This window comes from Pituophis catenifer, unplaced genomic scaffold (assembly GCF_029215685.1).
Source record: "Pituophis catenifer annectens isolate HBS135680 unplaced genomic scaffold, rPitCat1.0.hap2 SCAF_2, whole genome shotgun sequence".
In the NCBI taxonomy this organism is placed as follows: Eukaryota; Metazoa; Chordata; class Lepidosauria; order Squamata; family Colubridae; genus Pituophis; species Pituophis catenifer.
This window is the reverse complement of record NW_027256882.1, coordinates 93292197-93314663: the sequence shown is the minus strand read 5'-3', so window position 1 is coordinate 93314663 and position 22467 is coordinate 93292197. Positions and strand designations below refer to the sequence as shown.

The following is a 22467-nucleotide window of genomic DNA, read 5'->3' as shown; positions in this document are numbered from 1 at the left end:
TACTAGAGAAATATGGTGGAGATAAATAGGTATCTGGGTTTAAATCCTCACTCAGCCATGAGATTATCTTAAATTATTGAAATGTTCTTAAAATAACATGTAATGTGATCTCTACTGTGGTTAAAGCAAAATAAGATACAAACATGATAAAGCTGATTACTTTTCAGAGCCTATTTTTTTTAAGGTGCATATTATTTAATAGTTACACCATATCTTTCCCAACAGAGCTGTACAGGTTCTTTCATCTGGGTTTGACCAGACCTATATTTTCTTGGGGCTTCTATTCTGTTGCATTACATACTTTTAGCTGTAGGATACGATACCAATTTTGTGTTGGAAATCAAAGTTATATCAAAGATGCTGTGCATGTCATATCTGAGACATAATTCCACTTAACCTGGGTACATAATACATAGATTATTGTTGTTTAATGCTTTAATTTATCTTTCCAATTGTGCAATATCAGTCTTTTAACTATAAGTAATCCATTATATTTTCTAATTGTCAAATTGCATGCAATTCAAGAGAATTCTGAAAACTTTAACATTTGTCACACAGTCACATTTATATACACCCCCTGCTTTCTCCCCAAACTCAGTAAGTATAGGACATTGTATAGGACATTGTAGAAACGTGTTTTAGCATTGTCCATATTACATCTTCAACAAAATCCTACCCTGGACAATTCTTTTCTATATAAATGTTATGGAGTCTGATAAGTTCTAAGTGTTAGTTTTGTTGCATAAGTCGTAGGTTAAGCTCTATTGATTCTCTTACTACAGAAGTTACTCTTCCATCATCTTGGAATTAGAAGAAGCTCTAATTCTTCATTGCATTCATCTCTTACTATCTGCATATCAATTTGATTTATTGATAGTGAATACTATCAATAACCAATTTTATTTTTTAATAAAATACAATAAACAAGCACGTGGCATGTCTTATCTTATTATTCTAACTCTCACCACATAGGTTCTATAACATTTATTTCCATCATAGAAAATGAATGCAACTTTTCCAATGGATGCACTGGTTTGCCATGATATACCATATTAATTTTCCTGTCTTTGGAATCTCCTCCTTGTCAAAGGAAGAAAATTGCTTTGCAGATTTTTTTTTAAAAAAAGACTTTCAAATTATATTTTGGAAACAAAATAAATATTCTAATTTTAATTATTATTTTCATATATTTATTAAATCTTGGTCTATGTTACCTTAAACAGCTGTGACATGACAATATTTATTGAATAGATAATTATTAATAAACAACTAAAATAGTATTTTGGAACATATAGTTGGTACCTCTGGATAACTAAATAGTTCAGAGGTTATCTCTTCTAGCTGTAAATAGCTGGTCATCTTGAAGGTGATGAAAAAGTTGCATGAGACCAAAATAAGTAAGGCCAATGTGCTGCTTTTATCATTAGAATGTTGTTCATTTTAGGTACATCTCCACCCCAGACCACCCCAACGATGCCCTTGATGTGATGTCTCGCTGCCTGGAGGCCGTGCGGGTCTGGATGGGGAGGAACAGGCTCAGACTCAACCCCTCCAAGACCGAGTGGCTGTGGCTTCCGGCGCCCCAATATAGTCAGCAGGTGTCATCGCTGACTATTGGGGGTGAATCTTTGCCCCCCACATAGAGGGCTCGCAATCTGGTTGTCCTCCTGGATGCACGGCTGTCTTTAGAAGAGCATATGACGGCCGTGGCCAGGGGGGCCTTTTATCAGGTTTTCCTGATTCGCCAGTTGCAGCCCTTTCTGGACCGGGATGCCCTGCGCACGGTCACTCACGCCCTTGTTACCTCCCGGTTGGACTATTGTAATGCTCTCTACATGGGGCTCCCCTTGAAGAGCACTCGGAGGCTCCAATTGGTCCAGAATGCGGCCGCGCGGGTGGTTATGGGCGCAACTCATTGTGCCCACGTGACACCCCTCCTGTGCGAGCTGCACTGGTTCCCATTGATCTTCCGGGTGCGATTCAAGGTGTTGGTTACCACCTTTAAAGCGCTCCATGGCATAGGACCCGGGTACCTTCGAGACCGTCTTCTGCCACCAATAGCCTCCCACTGGCCAGTCCGCTCCCACAGAGAGGGTCTCCTAAGGGTGCCATCGGCCAAGTTATGTCGGCTGGCGACACCCAGGGGGAGGGCCTTCTCTGTGGGAGCCCCAGCCCTGTGGAATGAACTGCCCCTGGAAATACGTAAGATCTCCAACCTCCGGGTATTTTGCTGCGCACTGAAGACCCTGTTGTTCCGCCAGGCCGGGCTATCAATATAATAATTTTAAATTGGGGTATTTTAAATTTCTGGGGTTTTAAATTGAGCCAAATCTATTTAATCATTTTAAATTTTTAATCGTTGTTTTGTCCTGTGTTTTTAAATAGGCTGTACACCACCCTGAGTCCTTCAGGAGAAGGGCGATATAGAAATAAAATTATTGTTGTTGTTGTTGTTGTTGTTGTTGTTGTTGTTGTTGTTGTTATTAGGTGCCATCTTGCTCCATGGATTTTACATTTTAAAAGAGCGGGTGGATGAAGGCATTCAGAAAATATATCCCAGAGAAATATGGAAGGGGAAGGGCTAAAGTTGTCAGAAAAAGGAAAAGAGAACAGCATAAGGAAATAAATGAGAAAGAAAGGAGATAAATAGTCAGTACTGATTCCAGTAATAGTTTGTTTCCCAGTGGAAGAAAAAGTGCCCACAAAAGTATGTGTGTGAGGCTGGAAAGAACTGATTCTGGATAGGGATTCAGGAAATTATTCTGGAAAAGTAGTGGTTAAGTTCAGTATTCAGTATTCCTAGACCTACTCTGGCTATTCTGTGCTCATCCAATTAATTTCATCATGTGCTACTAAAAACCTTTGACACTTGCTATCAAAAAATATCCTTGATCCTCTTTTCCATGAGGTTGATGCTCATATTTTATGACCTTTGAAGTTTTACTTCTGTTCTCTTTTGCAAATATTCTATGAAATTAAATGCATAAAATTATGTTAATATGACATTCTGCCAGCACATATGCTGTGTTTACATAAAATTGCTTCTCCCAGAGGCATGATTTCCAAAAATATTCATTCAAAACCTTCATGAAATCTTTCATCAACTATAAGGTGCATCTCTGTGAGTAACCTCTTCATTGGCTAAAGATTCTTTAAATATTGCAAAGAAAATAAATTTAAGATGAGGCTGTCTTATAATGAACTAGCTGGTAACCCAGCATTGCCCCGGTATTTATAGACGTCAAAGCCTTTGTCTGACAGGGAGCCATTGAGAGGGGCCTTTCTTCCCCCTCCCCTCCCATGCCCATCATCCCTGCCCTCTCCCTTCCCCCTCCCATGTGCTCCTCTTTCTTGCCCTATCCATGATCCTAGCACTTTGCCCCAAATCCATTGGGCACTTCCTCATTGGTCCACTGGAGGGCAAACGTCACGGTTGCCTTTCCCAAAAAAAGCTGCAAAGGAACTGACATCACAAACAATTGCTGCTCTAGGATGCTGCACTCACTCACCTTAACAGCTCTGGCATTCACACAGACATAGGGGTGTCTTACCTGCACAGTATTTGTTTCCAGATAGTAAGTCATCTGTGTACCAAGTTTGATTGAAATTGCTTGAGGTGTTCCAGAGTTATGCTGGAACATACATACATACATACATACATACATACATACATACATACATCAGATGATATTGTGTAAAAGTGGTTTTTGCCAGCATTTATGAATCTAGTGACAACTGAGGATCAGGGAGCACTTTCAAATCTCAATAATTAATATATAGCAGCCTTTGGCTTTTTTACTTTTAGGATAGGACCAGCCTGAACTTTTGCAGAAGCATCACTACAGTAGACAATCAATAGGAAAAGGAAAGTAGAGCAGTGTGCCATATATATAGAACAATTAATAGAAAATAGTTCATATTAAAATTGTCTTCCCTGTTTTGTTGGAAAGTGGAATATTGTGTTTCTTTTTTCTTTTGTCATATAATGCTGTTACCGCTCTGTGTCTGTAATGGTGGATTTTCTTGGGTTTTTTTTTTTCCATGCAGGGTTATAGTCTATTTGCTGAAAAAGCAGGGAGTTTGTGAACGTTTCTATTTCAGTTAAATAGACATTGAGCTGTTTCAAAACAGTGCTTTTGTCTATCATTCATGACTGGCACATGTGTTTGAAGTTCTTTATCTCTCGCCTTTAAATGAATCATACCTGCTGCAAACATCTGCCATATTTTTGAAAATATGGCATCTGGTTGGAAACAGCAAATGATTGGCATTTTGTAATATATACATTTCTTTACAAATCTATCAGCTGAACAAAGAAAAAGACCCTGTAGTAAATACTACTCTTAGAATCTTATATCTTGTATCAGATATCAGTTCCTTCCTTACTGAAACCTTGTCTACAGTATGTTTAGTGAGCAGATAATACATAGAAACATCTATTGATTTGTATAAAAATTCTTCTTATCCAGGAAAATCTTTCATATACCCACCTGTTGAGAAACAATTGGATGACCAGTTAGTTCCCATAGCAACTACATACCTGATAAAAACAGGTTCTACCCCAGTCTTTTCCAGCAAATCTGCTCATTGATAAAGCAGTTTTGTCCTGCCCTCTCTTCCCTTCATCTGCACATGCTAGCTAGGACTTAAGTATCAGTACTGTAAAAACCAGGCAACCGCTAATTGGCAGCAGATACTTGGAATGGCCTGTGTCCTTTTGCAGTTATCTACTGCCCTATCTAGATTTTATAGCCCAGATATGACAGCTTGATACAATACAATACAAGGATACAAGACTGTTTCTTTAGTAAAAAAAAACCGTAGCTCTATTGAAAGTTGGGGGTAGGTATCTAGGTAGTCAACTGAATGCCAGGATAAATACCTGACATATTCACATAAAGGACTTTTGTAATAGGTTATCTTCCAGCTACCTTCAAAGAGTCATCAACAGTTAAAATATATAATGATGAACTGAATGGCCCCATAAACAGAGAAGCCTTCAAATGTGTTCCAGATCTCTGCTTAGGCCCTTGGAGAGCCATTTAAAGGAGACATAAAAAAAGCAATTTGGAGTCTGCAAGAAGGAATACAAATCCATAGCTAGGTCATACCCTTTATTAGGACCAAGCAAAACATGATAACAAAAAAGAGCTCCCTGGACTTTTTCTTCAGGCAATATATTTTTTTTCACACACACACACAAAGGGGGCAGTGAAGAAGCAAGTAAAAATACAATAAAAATGTATTTTTACATAATTAAAATGAGGCCAGAATTTTTACTCATAAACTCAATGTAATATTGCTGGCATTCAGATAAATGTAACATGGGGGCAGAAAGACGGGCCAAAATATCTTTGTGTGCTGCAGTAGACTGGACATTTAGATAGGATCAACTTATGTTGAGTGTTCCTGAACGTTAATGAAAACTTAACTCTGATATCATCTAATAGTAACCAAGCATTCAGTGTACTATAGCCTACACTTATAATAACTTAAGCTAGCTGTGGGAGTATTGCCAACATGTTGATTTAGCTCATTTTCTATACAATGACTAAGTCAAATAAAAGCATGTTTAACTTCAGAGGTCAAGCATTTTCAACATGAAAGGCCAGCTCTTGCATTCAGCTATATTACCAAAGCTACACAAATTGTCCCACTTTAGAATTGCCTGTCTTTCTTCTAATACTGTAGATCCTTCTTCTGGAATTTGGTCTCCACAAAAAAGCATGTTTTTGATTTATAAATACTGATACTCTTGAGTACTGAATATATTTTATAAATTATCATTACTCTTTTAAAAGCCACTTTGAATAAATAATGCAAAAATGGCATGTGATTTCTTAAATGTAACTATTACTATAAAATTCATTTGCTTGTTTGTTTGTTTGTTTGTTTATGACTTCAAGTCAGTGTTTACTCCTGGGATCTGCCTGGACAAGTTCCTGTAGTTTTCTTGCCAAGGCTTTTCAGAAATGGCTTGCCATTGATTGTTTCTTTAGGCTGAAAGACAGGGACTGACCCAAAGTCAAGCAGCCGACTTTCATGCCTACAGTAGAATTAGAATTCACTGTTACCTGGTTTCTAGCTTTGTGCTTTAACCACTACACCACATTGGCTCTCAGGAGGTCAGTCAATCAGAATAGAGCTGGAAAGGACCTTGGAGGTCTTCTAGTCCAACCCCCTGCTCAAGCAGAAGACCCTATACCATTTCAGACAGGTGCCTGTCCAGTCTTTTCTTAAAAACCTCCAGTGATGAAGGACTCAACTTCTGAAGGCAAGCTGTTCCATTCTTAGGCAGTTTCTCCTTAATTCCAAGTTGCATCTCTCCTTGACTAGTTTCCATCCATTGTTTCTTGTCTTGCCTTCTGGTGCTTTGGAAAATAAGTTGTCCCCCTCTTCTTTGTGGCAGCCCCTCAAAATACTGGAATACTGCTTTCATGTCACCTCTAGTCCTTTTTTCCTATAACCTATTCCTGAAACAACAAAAAGGGAATTTTGAATACAAATAGAATAGAATAGGATAGAATAGGATAGAATAGAATAGAATAGAATAGAATAGAATAGAATAGAATAGAATAGAATAGAATAGAATAGAATAGAATAGAATAGAATAGAATAGAATAGAATAGAATTTTTTATTGGCCAAGTGTGATTGGACACAGAACGAATTTGTCCTGGTGCAGATGCTCTCACAGTACATAAAAGAAAAGATACATTCATCAAGAATCGTAAGGTACAACACTTAATGATAGTCATAGGGTACAAATAAGCAATCAGGAAACAATATCAATATAAATCGTAAGGATACAAGCAACAAGGTTACAGTCATACAGTCATAAGTGGAAGGAGATGGGTGTACTAAAAATATTTTTTGCCTACTTTTTGGCTTTAGTCCAGGAAAATCCAGGATGTGAATTACTTTTCAAACAACTTAATTATTTAATTCTCTAACCCAGTATTATTTAACATTGGCAGCTTGAAGACACGTGGACTTCAAGTCCCAGAATTTCCCAGATAGTTACCAAACCAAAATCCTTCTTTTCACTATTGTGTAACTGGCCTAAATCATACACAATTTGGTACTGTTTTTTTCCACTAAATGAAACACTTGCAGCGGATCTTGGGATCATGCTTTTCTCTCTTTCCCTTCCTCGCATTTCATATTTGTGTAGCTCTTGTAGTAACTGGTTTTGAGTTAAGAAACTGATTCCTCAGGGGATCTTCCAGTAGGATTCTTTTAGCTTCTCTCTAAATCTCTGTAAACAAGCCTGCTCCCTACTGTCCAACCAGCTAGGGAAGAATTAATGGATTACTTCAGCCACATTCTCCCATGAAGAAAAATGTATCTGTAGTCATGGGTGGACAAGAACAGCTATATTTTACTGTACAGCTTACATTAAAAAACAAATAATCACCATGCATACATGCATATTGCAAGAAGAACTTTAAACAACAGTAGCTATTGAATTCAGTGGAAATTAATCCCTCAGTGAATCCTCTCAAAAGATTTCTCCCTCCTTCCCTCTTTCTTCCCCCATTTCCCTTGGTAAAGAAAATTGCAGCCATGCTGCCCTCCATAAGTTTCATGCAGCAGTGTGTCTTTCTCTATCCTTAACTTGTTTATTCTTCAACTTCTATCCTGGCCTGCCTGAATATAGTCAGTTTCTCTTCCTCTCGGTCATGATCATCTCACAGCTGAAACTCAAGGGGTGTTGCACATTGCTGAAACTTTTCAGACTCTATCCACATTGCCAACCAATCCATTTTTTTTTTAACTTCCTAAACTATTTATTCCTCTTTTTCCTACTTCTCTGTTCAGGCAAACTTCCACTTCTCACTTTTCTCCCCTGTCTATTTGTCTAGGTTTATCTATCAATGTGAACTGACCAGATATCATTAGGTCAGGGGTGGGCTTCAGATCCTTTAGCAACGGTTCGCTGCCCCCTTGCTGGGAGGGCATAGCCATAGTGGGCATGGCCTAGTCGGCCGCCTGCACCACGGTGGGGGGGAGGGCATTTTTCACCCTCCCCAGGCTCCAGAGGCTTTCCTTGAACGTCTGGGAGGGCAAAAACTGCTTCCGTCAGGGTCCGGAGGCCCTCTGGAGGCCGGAAACAGGCCCATTTCCAGATTTCCGGAATTTCCAGGAGGCCCGGTTTTTGCCATCCCCAATCCTTCGGGCAGCCCCTGCTGCCGAATGATGAATGGGTTGTCTGCAGACTCCTGTGAGGGGTGGGGTGAGGTGGGCATGACCAACCAGGGGTGGCATTTGGGATTCACCAAACCCCAACGATCCTTGGCTAGAGGTTCGCCAGAACCCTGCCAAACCCCGGAGCCCACCCCTGCGTTAGGTATATTTTCCCCAAATTCTGAGTTTTATTTCTTCCCTCTACTCCTCTTTCCTGGAGATCTTTGTGGACTCTATTGTATCTACCAATGGTCCCCAAACTCTTCCCACAATGGATTAACATTTTGTCCTCTTCCTTTGTTTCTGACTTCTTTATTAATTGCAGATGAATACAGTCACACCATTAGCACTTCAGTTAACTTATTTCTTTCTCCAAGTAAATCTCCTGACAGTTTGCATCAGATTTACTTATTTCCCAGTGCTACTGTAACTTTCTGGATTACTTTTGTAGAAAAGTATTCTTTTGTGATTTTCAGTTTCCAGAAAGCCAAAGGAAAAAGCCGTATGTTGAAAAGATACTAACAATATGAATAATTCAAGCTTTGTTTCCACAAAACACTGTTCCCCAATTCTGGGTGTCATAGGAAACTGTGAGGCATTTTTTAATGGAAGCACATATCTGTCACTTCATTCTTTAAAAATTAAGCAAGTATATAAATCTTGTTCTTATAGCAAATTACATCTTGAATGAACTTCTCTTTAAATAGCTATATGTCTAAATGAGAAACAATCCATAAATGCAGGACTACAGATTTAGCTGGAGAAAATAATCCCAAAAGAAGGCCATGGAAAACCACTTCCAAGAAAATAATCAGGAGATATTTATGTTCTTACCTGTAGACATGCTCATTAATTCTCCCCCTCTCTCTCTTTCTCCCCCCCCATAATAGCATTCCTTTTGTATGTATGAATGTAATACATGCTTCATTTTATATTTTCAGCCAAGGGTACCAGGAATGCTGTACTTAACTTAGTCAGTGAATCTCCAAAAAGAGAGATTATTCTTTCCCCTCTGGCATTTTATAGAACTAGATGTAGGAATATAAAAGTTTTCAGGAAATACACCTAAGTATATTACTGATCTGCATCATTTCCAGAACATGCATTATATAGCAAGTAACTAAGGGCATAGTTAAGGAAAGTGACTTTCCTAACTGTTCTTTGCAATGATACTTTCTGCCACAAACACAGTACTTTTGTAGAGACGATTCTCCATTCTTTTGCAAACGTCTGCCTCCAATACTTAGCATCTCTCTAATATGTTGAAATGATCACTAATAATAAAATGTAAAACAGGAGTCTACATAAGATTTAAAGTGCATAGTTCAATTACTTGTCATGCTCCCCTCCTCACAAATATCTCGGTTTCTTGCATTTATCAAAAGGATACATGCTGTTTTGTCCCAGCTCCGGATTCCCGAGGATATTGACACACATCAACAGTCCTTATCAAATTTATTAAGTAGCAAGAATAAACCAAAGTCCGGCAAAGGTTGGCAACCAGCCCAGAAAGCAAGATACAATAAGACTTTTCCAAAAATGCTCTGATGATAATTACAAGTTGTTTCTAGTAAGAAACTTACTAATGGCATGTGACTTAAATAGGCTAAGGGAGTGTTAAATAGGCTAAGGGAGTGGCCAATTATCCTCAAGCCTTACTCTCGAGGAGACCTCCTCCTCCTGAGTAGCCACTCCTTCCTTTTGGCAGCCCTGCGTGCTCGAGCATTGAGAAGAGGCTCCTCCACTTCGCTCTCTCCACTTGAAGGAGCCTCTGGAGGTTCTGAAGGCCCTGGCTGAGTCTCTGCCTCTGGCACCACATCCTCTTCAGCCTCCTCGCTGTCCGACGCGAGCGCCGGCTGTGCAGGCTGCTGGCGCGACACCACACCAGCCTCCTCGTCGTCAGGATCAGCCATGATCCGTGCAGGCCACTGGCGGCCCACAACACATGCTGGCAACCTTCCCTTAAGCTTTCAGAGCAGAGAGATCTTTTGATGTTATTTACGTCATGCTCCATGTAGTAGACTGTACAATGGCTTCCATCACCATCCCTCTGAGAATATTATAGTCATTATTCAGTATGCAGGACAGAGATTCCTGGCCTTATCTAAATCTTTTGGCCTTTAAAATGCATAGATGGATTTGTTTGGTTAATAGTGTGTGAATCATAAGTTTATATTTATTACGTGGTTATATTATTTGCAAAATTAATCTTCACTATAGAAAGAACTCCATAGATAGCAGCCACCTTAACTGAGATGTGAAGTTGGCTGACAGGTATGTTCAAACACTTTTAAATGTTATTTAAAAATCTTATGTTCATGTTAGCTGAACCAAAATTATTTGCTACAGATATAAGTTTGCAGGAAGATTCATTTAGAAGAACTGGTCTTCTCCTTCATAAGGTAAACAGGACAGTTCCATTAGATTTAATATTTTTGTAAAATTTCTAAATTTTTGGACAGCGTGAAAAGACATAGAAACGTTCCCCGTCCTACTACTTCCTATCAGATTAAGCAATGCCATGCAGAGTTTAGAAAATGAGTAAGAAATAGTACCATTCACTATTTCCTTTGAATGTGTATTTATTCCATACATGTGGAATAAATATGAAATAAGTACCACTTTCATCCAGCCATCTAGAGGCTGACTAATATGTAGGGATCCACTGAATGACAACACACTGGGAAAAATGAGTATTTTTTAAAAAAATGGATAATTATCTGCTTGGGATTTTTCAAGTAAGGAGCTTTTTCCCCCCCTTCTGGTGGGAAGAGGAGAGGAGAGGAGAGAAGAGGAGCGGGATCTGTACAGTATATTATCTATATAGGTATCTGAAGTAACAGAAAAATAAAGTATTTTTAAAAAGCAAATCTAGATCTATGGTATCATAGGAAACTGAAAAAGATCAAGGAGAGCCATTTGACAAAATATAAAGCATATATCTCTCCCATAACTTAAGCTAAACCAAAACTTTCCTACAGGCAATCTAAAAAAAGCTGTTTTGGGAATTATTGTGAGAGACAGAAGAATCCAAGTGCTCAGGCATAATTGTAGTATTTTTAGTATATTCAGCTTACATTGCTACATGTCAAGATTAGGATACACAGCAATGTGCTGAGCAGAGCCTAGAGCTTCTAAAAATAAACCTTGCTTTACGCAATTGAAATTAAAACACAAGAGAAAGCTAGGTAAAGGGAGGTGGTGGACTGCATAAGAATCTGAATCTCTCTTTGCAGGTTTGGTCAGAGAAAGAAGTTAACACTAAGAAAAGTTTCTCTTGGTTTTGCAAGGCTAAAATAAAGGAGAAGCGTAGAGCAGTCTTGAAATAAAAATAGCATATACAGTTGTTGCAGAAATGATTGGCTTTAGCCTTCCAAATGCAAAACATGCCAGTCCCCTGTGTTTGGCGCAGAGGCACGATAGTATGTGGGGAGGCTTTCATGCAAAACACATGTGTTTTCAATTGCTATCTGGAGCCAGACCAGTAGCTGTAACTTGGCCTGACAAAGCCTCATTGAAGTAAAAGACAGAGTGTGGTTTCAAAGCAGTTAGAGAAAGAAGGGGAATGCTGTTCAGGAAATTCTTCGGGCTGGGCAGGGACTTGGCCACGGTTCTGCTGCTGGAAAATCTGACAGGGGCAGCTTCTGAACCCAGGGTAGGCCTTGTGCTCCTCTGAAAGCAACACGTTATCTTCCCTCTTGCCCCCTTTTTGGCATATCCCGGATTTTGTTGTGTTCTTTGGGCTCCCCCCTCAGAAGAGGTAAGAGGCTTTTTGTTCTTTCTTAATACAGCTTTCTTGGGCATTGCTGCTCTTTTGTTTTACAAGTATTAGGGACCCATTGGGGTACTCACTTAATGGACAAAGAAGTTGGAGATCTACCACTACATTCACAGAGGGATCGGCTGATTATCTTTCCAACTTCTACTGAAGTTCTTGCAGAGAGGGTGGGCGGGGAGGCTTTCTCTTTAAGTGGGCATGCATATTTGTCAAACCTTCCACCCAACAGTACATAACACTGTTTTTAAAGTTTATGGATGAGCTAGAGAAAGTTGGACAATTCTGCCTGTTATGGGATCAGCTAGTATTTTTCACAAATTGCTATCAATGCAGCTACAATATTCAGATACAGCTACTTTACAAAGAGACTGTGAGGCAAAGGCTGAGTAGTTTGGAGCATTTTTTTTTTTAAAGTAAAAAAAGTACATTTGTAAATCACAAGGCAATAAGGCTACAATCCTATTTATTTTTCTGTGGTTACCCAGAATTGGGGCAAAATAATCCAATTATTTATAATAGAATTGCAGTATCCTATAATTCAAGAAAGTTTTGGAGAAACTTTATTTTTCTCCAAGCTACTCCATTCAACACCACCTGCTACTTTTCATTTCATGAGATGTTTTGCCAAATAAATATTTGGCAATATTTTAAAAGTCGGGCTTCTCTCCTGCAAATGACAAGTGAATGTGTGTCTTGTTACTCCATGCCCTATTTTGGAGCATTAAAGTTTATTGCCTTTCCTCACCAGTGACCATTAAACCTTAGCTGGCCTGTTTGCTGTTTCTTTAAAAGTGGTTGCACAGCATGAGAAGTACTTTGAAACCACCCTTCCATTTTTTTGTTTGTCTGGACTCAGACCGCAGTAGCAGAAAAGTTTATTTTTCTCAGATCTGTTCAACATGTATTTTGCTTCTGCTCTGAGCATATCGCTTGCCCTACTTTGTCTTAAGAGGCAAAGCCATATTAAAATAAAAAGCTGAATTAATAATATATGGGCAGCAGAAGCCATATTTATGCATTAATAGGCAGCAGTTAAACTGGGCTATAGAACTGTGTGAACTGTGCTGATATTAATACTTTAGGATATATGAGCAGAATGAAAAACCAAAACTAGAGAGGTATAGGAAAAGGAGTTTTTACAGTCAACTTTTAGCAAAAAGACATTACTAGGTGAAGTAAAGAAACAAGTGATCACTCCATAAAATAGTTTAAATCCTATTAAGAAATTATTATTAACAAAATGGGTTAAAGAGAAAACGCCTGTAGATATAAATAAAGGCATAAAATGGGTATATTTAATGGGTTAATTTTAAATGAGAGATATGGGGTCTGGATAATCAGACTATAAAATATAATACAGACTATAAAATAAATTAAGCAAAATACATCAATCAAATCAAGTGGAGGAAAAAGAATACTCTACAGAGTATCTAGAACTAACATGTTTGTTTAAATTGTTTTGATGGCTGGGCTGGAAATTAAACAGGCCCAAGCAATAATCCATAAGAAAAGAAAGCAAGATAATTTCAGGACAATGACTAAATATCTACCTATTAATAAAAAATAATCAAACTCTAGTATTGTTATTGGTTGCATTACTTGAATATTTATATCTTCCTAGAACAGTTTGCTAATCCTAAATTTAATTCTATGTAAAAGATTGCAACTATACCAGATTAGATTTGCCTTGACTCTGCTGGCCTTTTGGAGCGTATTAAAAATCTGACTTTGCTATTAGGACTGGGGCCCTGGTTGTATTGTGAGCCAGTTTCTTGGTCATAGTTATATATTGAAGATGTGATGTCATGAGCATTCAGCTACTGTTAAATGTTATTTTTGTTGTTTCTAATTTTTGTTTTTTTTATTACTTATTTTTATACCATTTTATTTATAGGTAGCCCTTGACTCATAACCACAATTAGCTCCAAATCTATGTTGCTAAGTGAGACAGTTATTAAGTGAGTTTTACTACTAATCTTGCCATAGTTGTTAAGTGAAACATCGCAGCTGTTAAATTAGTAGCACACTTGTTAAATAAACCTGGCTTTCCCATTGACTTTGCTTGTAGTCCCCAAGACACTGCAACCATCATAAATATCAATCAATTGTCAAGTGTCCAAATTTTGATCATGTGACCATGGAAATGCTGCAACAGTCATAAGTGTGAAAAAATGGTCACTTTTTCAGTTCCATTATAACTTTAAACAGTCACTAAATGAACTGTTGTAAGTCAAGGACTACTTGTATTAGCACCCAAAGTCGTGTATATGAGATGGGCAGCCTTATAAATTTATTTAGGAGGTAAGTAAATAAATATATTCCCTTGGTTGTCTTTTTTGTAGGCTAAACTTATCCAGACCCTCATAAGCTTTGCCTTCCAGATCCCTTACCATCCTGATAGTCCTCTTCTGAACTGACTCTGGTTTGTCCTTTTTTCAATTGTGGTGCCTCAAGTGGGATATAATAGAACATCTGAACTCTGTTCCACTTGCAACCTTATTAGTCTATGTGTGCAGAGCAAGAAGAGTTGTCCGTGGCAGAGTTGAGAATTAACATTCCACTGGCCCCATTCCTAAAGGGACAGCTGGTGCTGTTGGAGACTTCCTAACATTGTATTACAAAACAGTGAAGGTTTACAAATGTATACATAATAGAAAACTACAGCCAGTTCCATATCTATGATGTCACACTTACACTTATCACAAACACGTTAGAGTGCACATTTGTGCTTACATATAAGAATGTAAAACATGAAAATATTTTTGTAGTGTACTGGCTCCCGGTGGTCTTCCGGGTGCGAATCAAGGTGTTAGTTATCACCTTTAAAGCGCTCCATGGCTTAGGACCTGGGTACCTATGAGACCGTATTTTGCCACCAATAGCCTCCCACCGACCAGTTCGTTCTCACAGGGAGGGACTACTCAGGGTACTGTCAGTCAAATAATTTCGACTGGCGACTCCCAGGGGGAGGGCCTTCTCTGTGGGGGCTCCAACCCTTTGGAATGAACTGCCCCCGGAGATACGGAATATCCCTGATCTCCGTGCTTTCCGCCGTGCCCTCAAGACCCTGATGTTCCAACAGGCGGGGCTAAATATACAAACATGTGAATGATTTTTTAAATGTTATCTAATTCTGGGTTTTATTTAATTGACCAAACTAAGTAATAATTTTAATTAGCAATTTTATGATGTTTGTGTGTCTATATTTTTCTTGACTGTACACCGCCTTGAGTCCTATAGGAGAAAGGCGGTATAGAAATATAATAAATAAATAAATAAATAAATAAATAAATAAATAAATAAATAAATAAATAAATAAATAAAATTCAAACATGCACATTTCTGTAGTGCACGATAAAACCCAGTTAGGCAGAATTGGACAAACCAAATTTAGTTTAATAATCTTCATTTTCTCTGTGAACAGACAGATCTCTTGAATCAGAGGTATTGAACTACTCACAGTCAGTTTAACAATCAATACACCCCATCTCACCCCATTTCTTTTTGATGACTTCTGAAATATTTTGTCACCAGATCTATTTTCATGGTTTGACTTCTTACGCAGACTCCCTCCCTCCCTCCCTCCCCCATCCCTCCCTCCCTCCCTCCCTCCCTTTCTTTCTTCCCTCCCTCCCTCCCTCCCTCCTTCCTTTAGAGATACACAAGGGTATTCAGCAGATTTGGTGATAACTACAGTATCCCAAGAAAAAATTGTATATTTTGTACTTGCATTTTTTTGTTACTGTTGTTTTTAGCTTAAGAATCTCAATTCATTGAACACCAACATCAGTTTCTACAGTCAGGAAAAAAATATTTCAATCTCTTGGAACAGGAAATCAAATAAAAAATAGAAGCTGATAAAAGAAGACGCCTGAGAAATACTTTTTGAATTAAAAGTAATAATTCTGAATTACAGAATCTGATGTTTCTTTCATTTATGATATCTTTCATTGAAATTATGGGAGAGATGACAGTTTCATATAAAAAGATATTTAAATGAAATACAAAGGTGAATACAAAGGTGAATACATCTGACTGTAGTCTATGTATTTTTTAAATCAAAAATAAATAGCACATGGATATCAAAATATATTACGAATTGTGAAGTAAATAAAACTTAACTGGCAATTAGGGCTATATTTGATACTTGAAGGACCTTCTTTAAATTCAGCAGGGCACTTTTAAAACACTATGTGTTTTGCTGCAAAATATATTTCCTGTATAAAAAATACAAAGTGTAAACTCAACTAGAAATGAGGAGGAACTTTCTGACAGTGAGAACAATCAACCAATGGAACAGTTTGCCTTCCGAAGTTGTGGGAGCTTCATCACTGGAGGCTTTCAAGAAAAGATTGGACTGCCATTTGTCAGAAATTGTGTAGGGTCTCCTGCTTGATGACCTATAAGGTCCCTTCCAACTCTGTTAATCTGTTAAATAAAATGACTGTGAGTAATTTTTTTAAAAGTGTCTTTTCACACAATATACCCAGAAGAGAAATCAAAACCGCACATAAATATATGAAAAGTCATATATATTGTTTTCTTGCTGATTACATTACAATCTGTCTTTTCAGGCAGCAAATACATAAAATTTGGAGTAGCCCACTTAATATTATAATATTTTTAAAGAGATATTTTAACTTCACATTGCACTAAACTTTCCTGCAGTAAAATATTTCTGTATGTGGTCAAGAATTATGGGAAAACTCCATATAGCGCAACATGTTTCTTTTATGACATGGTTATAGGGTTGCCAGGTCTGCTTCCAAAAAATAGCGGACAAGCGGGGGGGAGGGGGGGTTAAGTAGTAAATTTTTTTAAAAAAATTACAATTAAATTATATTTTTTCTTACAAACATTTTAACACGTATTAAAATAATCACTTCAAAACTTTACTTAAAATTCAAAACATCAAATAATATGTAAAATATTAAATTACATTTTAATTTCATCATAAAGCTTTTGAATAAAAAAAATGTCCACTATTTTGTGAAAAAAAATAGTGAACATAATGTGAAAAAAGCGGACTGTCTGCTCAAATAGTGGACACCTGGCAACCTTAGGTTTAGAGTCTACTGTATGAACTGTAAAGAATCCTATACCTGCCTGTAGCCATTTTCCTGAGAGGCTTTCCCATTAGAGGAAAAACAGAGCTTGACTTATTTAGTCAAGATTCTTATTCTGAATTCATAAGCTTCATAAGCAAGATTCATAAGCTGAATTTCACTCCCTTTGGAATTCAAGAATCTTATTTATGTAGACTTGCATGTAGTTTAAAATATCTATACGGTTAACTTCTTTTTAAAAAGGAGGGGAGCATTTTTCCAGTCCATTTGTTCTTGTCACAATTTTATCACTTTAATTTTGCATTCACTTTTCACCCCCTACATCCCATCAAATTGTCATGTGATATTTCTGTAGGAGTAAACAAGGTTCTTCCTGTGCATATCAAGCTGTCATTATAACTCCAGGGGGAAAGTGGAATCTAAAAAAAAAAAAGAAGAAAAAAAAACCACCCTTAGTTTCCTTCACCACCAACCCCTCCCCAAATAAGATAGATTCAGGGTTCTACTTGCTAAATAGTGGGATATTATATTCTTCTTTCTGCTTTAGTGTTTTCTCTTGTACGTGCTGATATATTTTTTTCAATGAAGAAAAAGTTCAAAAAAACAGGTATGTTAATAACATTCTGCCATCTCTTTCATGTGTAGAAACTATGTCTTTCTTTCTTTCTATCTTTCTAATAGTGCCCTTGCACAAGCCTTGCAATTAGCACAACTCTTAGGCAATTAACACTTCCTAATCAAATAACCACCAATATTCCTTTTCACACACACAGGTTCAGAAGACAGAAACCTACAATTTGCCACCAGAATAAATCTTACTACTGTGGCCTTAGACATTATAAAAAGTTAGAAAGAGTGAGATTTACTGCTAAAGGGTTAGAAGTAAAGTCACTGAGTTGAATGGACTTATTCCCAGTTAAGTGGGTAAAAGATTACAGCTTCAATCAGCCTCTCTGTGGCATCTTGCCATTTTTTTTCCTATTGCTTAGAGCAGACCTGAAGCTGTCCTCCTTTCGTTGGGCTGATTATAAATAAAGTTAAGTGTTGCAGATTCTTTGCCTAAGTTGGTCATGGCATTTTACTTCTCTGTCTGGACTGAAGAAGAGGCAACAAGCACGCAGAATTCAGACTGTTAATTTAGAACTAACCCTATTTGAAATTTTCATTGTTTAGTTGTGATTGTATTATTGGCATAGAGCATGGGGATTGTATTATTTACAATCTGAGAACTAAATGCCTTCTGATATCAGAGATAAAGGACAAACATAAGCTTTTCTATTTCATTTACATTTTGATTAAGTTAACTGATAGCCTAGGTGCTCATTAAGCATCTACAGACTGCAGTTTTTTGCTTAGAATCCTGCTAATGAGCATATGCCAAATATATTTTCAGTTCTGTCTTCTACTTCAAGGTATCTAGCTCTCATGTAAGCAGCCTAATATTGTTCAGTAGAAGCTCCATCACCTCTTCCAACCACTATAGGTCTATAAATATTGTTATATTTATGGACCTATGATATATTTCCACATGTCATATATCGAAAGAATGAATGGGTGTCATTTCAGATATTGGGGTTCATATGTTTTTAATTTTCAGATGTTTCTTCAGTATTTTAATCTTACTTCTACCTCACTACAACAGCAGAATAGATTCATTATTCTATTAAATGTTGCACAACTGGATATTTACTCACACAATAGGGTGTTCTCTATTCCCTCTGACGCTCCTCATTCTGTTCCCTCTGTTCTTTGAAGGTACAAAATCGTACTCAGGGAAAGAATTTATATAAGTGGATAGTAACATTGGAACCCATCCATTGCTTCCTGATGTGCAGTATGTTTCAGGCAACAATAGCAGTTACTTAATAGATAATATAATGATGATGGTCCTATTGCCTTATGGGATACTTTCTTTCAATGGTAACATGTATTACTTTATTTATCTTAACATTGGTTAATGATCTTTGCTGTGATTGGGAGGGCTAGCAGGTGAAATGCGTGACATGTTCAAGTCTCATTCAGAGTTCAAGCAATTGCAATAGATGGTCCACTAAATTTTTGGTTAGGACTCTTCTATATGTGAGGTCCTTGGTGTTCTCTGAACTTGGTTGTTTTTTTTCCAGACGTTTCATTATCAAACTAGGTAACATCATCAGTGCTAGAAAGGAGTTGGGTTTGCTCTCATTTTATATACTACTGGCCTGCCTTCTCAGTGTTGGTGAGAGTGGTCTTGGTCCCTTCATTAGGATGTTATTTGTTGTTAGCTTGATGTCAGAGTTTGATAGTTCCTTGACTGGAGTGTTTATTTCTTGATTGCTGGTCTAGTGATAATCTTGATGTTAGTTTGTATCCATGTCTTGTGAAATTAAGGAGTTTTTATCATGTCTTCTTATTGCTGGTTGGTGTTCATGGATGCCTGTTTATCCCATATACTGGCTGTTACAGTCCTTATACTGTATGTTCTTTGTATTTTCTTCTGGGTCTCGTGGGTCTTTTGATTTACTTAGAATATTTTTCAGGGCTTTAGTTGGTTTGAGTGCTACAGTGATGCCATGAGGTTGTAATTGTTGGTTGTTTCTTATATGTTTTTGATGTATAGCAGTATTATACTTTTCACAGCTTGTATTGGCTGTGCTTCATTGGGTTGAGTGAGCAAAGTTGCATGGGTATCCATTTTCTTGAAAGATGTTGTATAGATGATCGGTTTCCTTTTTCTGCTGTTCAGGGTTGGTGAAGTGTGTTTGTACTTGTTTAAGTAGCATTCTTACATGTTCTTACACTGTTTATCTTGTGGAAGGTTAGGGTGTTACCTTGATAGTGGACCACTGAGTTAGTCTAGGTAAGTTTATGACAGACTTATGTTTCTAATTTCATCATCATCATTGCCTCTGCTGATGAGGATATCCAAGAAGGATAGCATGTTGTTGTTTTCTTTTTCTATTATGAATTTTATTCCTTTGAAAATGTTTTGCGTGTGTTCTCTAGTTGGTTCTTTTTTTATGACAAAGGTATCATCTACATATCAGATCCATACTTTGGATCTGTGGGAGTGCTATAGATTCTAGGCAAAGCAGTGATTCAGTGGGGGTTCTTTTGATTTGTTGATATATTTGTCCACAAAACTGAAAGTATGTGATTAGGCAAAGGCTGATGAGATCCATGATTCTGGGTATTTCAATCTTGGTATATTTGGTTAGGGCAGATGTACTATGTAGTAGAGCTGTCATGGACTGTTTAGCACATATCCTGGAGAGTTCCTGGAGAACCCTCCAGCACAAATCCAAAAGCTTGGAAGAATAAACCTCTGATCCCAGTGACCAACTCAGATTGGATCCTGTTGGGTTAATTCTAAGTCTATGGATGTAAAGAGTGTTGTGACATTAAATAAGATCACAGTTTCATCTTCATTTATTGTCACATCTTTGATTCTTTGAAGGCACTACAGCAGGGAGTTGATGGAATATTTATTTCCCTCTATGAGTTGTCCAAGATTTTTTGCCAATTCTTTAGCATTTTTGTTGGTTGAGGGTCCCTGGTAACGATACAATTGAACAGAGAGGCATGTATAGATTGTGTGTTTTGGGTGGTCCATAAAAGCATGGGAGGACAGGTCCACCCTTGCTTTTCATCCACTGATGATTCTTCTTAGTGAAAGCTCTTGGTAAGGTCACTGAGAGCTCTCTTAACCTGTCCTCCCACACTTCTATGGACACACAAAAAAACACAAACCAGACCTATCTCTCCATCCAACTGTATCTTTGCCAGGTGAGGGAACTTCAGCCAGTTAGTCTCTGTCAGCCAGTCCTCAAAAGAAGAGGGCAATGCCAAACCATTTCCAGAAACATTGCCAAGAAAACCTGCAAATCCAGGAAGTCCATATCAGTCCAGGCCATCACCAGCAGTCAACACCAACTTAAAGGCATACACATGCATTTAGGATTTCGGCCTATATGGCAATTAAGACAACTGAAAATAATTTAAAAAGAAAAAGAAAACCTTAAAATCCCTGTTAAAACTAACTCAAACTGAGCAGGCCTAGCCAGGAAAAAAGAATGTGAGTTCTTCCCTGAAGGAGGAAAAAGTAAAGACTGAGCAACATTCTGAGTGAATTTAATAGCTTAGAAGCAATATAGAATGGAAAAACAAGCAGACATCTTGTACAATTTCTAGATGTTTGAACATTTTGATATTTTTCTGTTTTGTTTCTTTTTAAGTAATTATTGTTCATTTTGTCGTCTATAATACAACCATATATAGTAAAGTTATTGAAACAAATGACTTAATAGGGGAATCTCTAGGAGAACTAGAAATAGCATCTGCAGTTCATCTTCATAAAGCTATCATAGAAATGTTTCACATTTGTTTACTTTGCTTCCCAGTCTAATACAGAGCCCTGGTCAGACTTCCTAGTAGGTTCAGCTATAAATCTTGACTGCCCAGACATTTAGCAATCTGCTTAGAGCAGAAGTTCAGAGGGAAGACATGACTAGATTATGCTTTATTGTAGGCTCATAGAGTTCGTGACTTAAATGCTGTATTTGCACAGAAAGTGTGCCCATCCCCCACAAAACACAGAAATCAAGTTCTTCATATATGTCTTCCAGACATATATGTCTACTCCAGATTTTAAAGTCTAGGCCTTCTGGGCCTTGACAGTCATTGGATATATGGTTGTTTTCTTTCTGACCTCAGGATAGGGGTCGATCTGCTCAATTTTCACATAAAGGTTTCATCCAGTTTGAGCCCTTACTACACTCCTTTTGTTTCCTGGTTGCTTCTGACCCAAATACAACTAGATTGATCCCTTTTTTCATTGTTTACTATCAATCTCACATATTTTTATATTCATAAATCCATGCTATTTGATTTCAAGGTTAGTACATAAATTAAAAATTAAAAACTGACAAACAACTGACTTGTACATTTCCACATTATTTTTCATGACATACAGAATATCCTTTAACATATATTTTTCTTTAAAAAAATAATTTTTGTACTAGCGAAAAATATAATTGCAAAATCCAGAGAGTGATGAAATATGAGTAATGATTATATACAGGTCCTTTTTTTTTACTCTGGCAAGCATGAATTAGGTCGATTCATTTTATCAATATAGACCAAATTAAATTATTCCCCACCTCATCTTTAGATTGGGGATGGGGGGTTGGGTTTGCATTTTAGAAAAAAAAGGAATAAGTTAGAAAGGAGGACACAATAAATGTTTTTTTTCTCCTAAATTTTTTTAAAAATTAGGCTTCTGCAGCTCAGTAATGAATCTCTATTTCCATTACAGCCAAGAAGCCAAAAAAAGAGTATCTTATCTACACAGGTATTTCCAAAATGCTTTATTTTATATTCACTTGCTAAGAGGCTATTTTCAGCACTTCCATTGTTTCTGTCACCAGATCTTGGAGCGGACATGTGCCAAGTAACAACTT

General features: G+C 37.4%; 1 protein-coding gene across 1 annotated transcript in view; it reads left to right on the top strand.

Annotated features, from left to right (window-relative positions):
* Nucleotides 1–11796: 11796 nt before the first annotated feature.
* Nucleotides 11797–22467, top strand: part of SGCD (sarcoglycan delta) — a 202020-nt gene continuing 191349 nt past the window's right edge. Inside the window, exon 1 of the mRNA XM_070933852.1 lies at nucleotides 11797–11945. The gene's annotated coding sequence lies outside the window, so the exon portion shown is untranslated. The remainder of the gene's footprint in view (nucleotides 11946–22467) is intronic.